Here is a 3,045-nt window from a genome sequence, read left to right as displayed (position 1 = left end):
AGCCAAAAGGTATTTGCTAAACTTTTCTGTGTCCATCACTATGCTGGACTTAGTAGAAGGATACAAAAAAAGTACAAGATACAAGGCCTGACCCTGAGGATTTTGCAGTTTAGTGAGAGAAACAAAACCACTGCTTATGGCTTAATAAGCTTAATAGCTTTCTTGAGGTATAATTGACATATAATAACTGCACATGTTTAAAGTACATAATTTGAGAGGCGCCTGGGTGGCTCAGTCGGTTAAGTGTCCGACTTCGGCTCAGGTCATGATCTCGCGGTTCGTGAGTTCAAGCCCCGCCTCAGGCTCTGTGCTGATGGCTCAGAGCCTGGAGCCTGTTTCAGATTCTGTGTCTCTCTCTCTCTCTGACCCTCCTCTGTCTCTCTCTGTCTCAAAAATAAATAAACGTTAAAAAAAAAGTCATAAAGTATATAATTTGATAAGTTTTGACATAAGTATATCCCAGTGACATCATCACAACTGAATTCCTAAACATATCAACCCCAAAAGTTTCCTCTTAACCCCTGCTCCCTCCCCTTCCTGCAGCACCCCCTACCATCACAAGGCACGGATTTGCCATCATTATCTATTAGGTTTGCATTTTCTAGAATTTTACATATATAGAATCATACAGTATGCACCGTTTTTTTTTTTTTGGTCTTGCTTCTTTCACTCAGCCTAATTCATCCATGTTGTTATGCGTATCAAGAGTTCATTCTTTAAGATTCATCCACGTCATGTGTGTTGAAAGTTCATTCTTTATCACTGAGTAGTATGCCATGGCATGAATATACCACAGTTTTTTAATCCATTTGCCCTTTGAAGGACATCTAGTGATTTGCCGTTTGGGGCAATTACAAATAGGAACACTATAAACATTTGGGGATAAGACTTTGTATAGACCTATGATTTCATTTGTCATGGATAAATACAATTTTAACTTCTTAAGAAACTAGCAGATGTTTTCCCAGAGTGGTTGTCCCATTTTATATTCCCACTAGCAGGATATGAGAATTCTAGTCCCTCCACATGCTTGCAAGCACTTAACACAAACAATAAATTTTTCATTTTAGCCTTTCTAATGGGTATAGAGTGGTTCTCATCGTGGTTTTTGCTTGCATTTCTCTCATGACAAATGATGTTGAACATCTTTTTATGTGTTTATTTAGCATCCTTGTATCTTTTTTGGTACGGTGTCTACTCAAATCTTTCGTCTATGTTAAAAATTGAGGTTACTGGGGCACCTGGGTGGCTCAGTCGTTTAAGCATCTGACTTCAGCTCAGGTCATGATCTCACAGTTTGTGGGTTCGAGCCCCATGTCGGGCTCTGGGCAGACAGCCCAGAGCCTGGAGCCTGCTTCAGATTCTGTCTCCCTCCCTCTCTGCCCCTCCCCCACTCTCACTCTGTCTCTTTGTCTCTCAAAAATAAACAAACATTAAAAAAAACTTTAAAAAAAAATTGAGGTTATTGAGCACCTGGCTGGCTCAGTTGCTAGAGCATGCAATTTTTTTTTCTTTTTTTGAGAGAGAGAGTGTGAGCATGGGCAGGGTAGAGAGAGAGATAGAAAGAAAGAGAGAGAGAATCCCAAGCAGAATCCACACAGTCATAGTGGAGCCTGATGAGGGGCTTGAACTCACAAACTGTGAGATCATGACTTGAGCTGAAATCAGGATTTAGATGCTTAACCAACTGAGCCACCCAGACACCCTGAGCATGTAACTCTTGATCTCAAGGTCATGAGTTCAAGTCTCGTGTTGGACATAGAGCCTACTTAAAAAAAAAAATGAGGTTGTTTGTTTTTTTTATTACGGAGGGGTTTTTGTTTTGTTTTGTTTTGTTTTTTTATTACTCAGTTTTGGAAGTTCTTTATATTTTCTGGATACAAGTCCTTTATCATTTTTCTCCAGTTTGTGCCTTGTCTTTTCATTCACTTAGTGTCTTTTAAAGAGCAGAGATTTTCAATTTTTTAACTGAATTGAATTGAATTGAATTTTAGAGAGAGAGAGAGAGCAAGCACAAATATGGGCGGGTGCAGAGGGAGAGAGAGAAAGAAAGAGGGAGGGAGGGAGAGAGAGAGAGAGAGAGAGAGAGAGAGAGAGAATCTCAAGCAGGCTCTACACTCAGCATGGAGCCCAGGGTGGGGCTTGATCCCACAACCCTGGGATCATGACCTGAGCCAAAACCAAGATTCTGATGCTCAACTGACTGAGCCACCCAGGTGCCCTAAAAAGCAGAGATTTTTATTTTCAAAGAAGTCCAATTTATCAATTTGTTCCTTCATGGCTCACATTTTTGGTTATCATATATAGGAAATCTTTGCTTACCTCAGGATCATAATGGTTTTATGTTTTCCTCTAGAAATTTTAGCTTTCACACTTAGATATATAATCTCTCTCTCTCTTTTAAAGATTTTATTTTTAAGCAATCTCTACACTCAACACAGGACTCAAAATTATAACCCTGAGATCTGCAGACTCTACCAACTGAGCCAGCCAGGCGCCCCTATAATCTCTTTTGAGATATATTTTTTATATATATGGCAAGAGATATAGATCAAAGTTCCCTTTTTTGCTCCTGGATGTCTAATTGTTCTAATATTAATTGTTGAATAGGTTATCCTTTCTCTACTGAATTGACTTTATATATACACACACACCTATTTCTGGACCCTATTTTATTCCATTCATCTATTTGTCTATCTTTATGCCAATGTCATCATGCCTTGATTATGGCAGTTTTATAAGTCTTTATTTTTTTTTTAATTTTTTTTTAACGTTTATTTATTTTTGAGACAGAGAGAGACAGAGCATGAATGGGGGAGGGTCAGAGAGAGGGAGACACAGAATCTGAAACAGGCTCCGGGCTCTGAGCTGTCAGCACAGGGGCCCGATGCGGGGCTCGAACTCACGGACCGCGAGATCGTGACCTGAGCCGAAGTCGGCGCTCAACCGACTGAGCCACCCAGGCGCCCCAGTTTTATAAGTCTTTAAGTCGCATTCCTCCATCTGTATTATTTTACAAAATTGTTTTGGCCATTCTAGGTCCTT

At 39.9% G+C, this 3,045-nt stretch overlaps 1 protein-coding gene across 3 annotated transcripts in view; it reads left to right on the top strand.

Moving 5' to 3' along the window:
* Positions 1 to 3,045, top strand: part of TMEM217B (transmembrane protein 217B) — a 40,355-nt gene that overhangs the window by 25,426 nt on the left and 11,884 nt on the right. The gene's annotated exons all lie outside the window — the stretch shown is intronic.

This window comes from Panthera onca, chromosome B2, assembly GCF_046562875.1.
Source record: "Panthera onca isolate mPanOnc1 chromosome B2, mPanOnc1 haplotype 2, whole genome shotgun sequence".
NCBI classification, from domain to species: domain Eukaryota; kingdom Metazoa; phylum Chordata; class Mammalia; order Carnivora; family Felidae; genus Panthera; species Panthera onca.
Note: the sequence above shows the minus strand (reverse complement) of the source record. Positions and strands in the feature narration are given on the sequence as shown.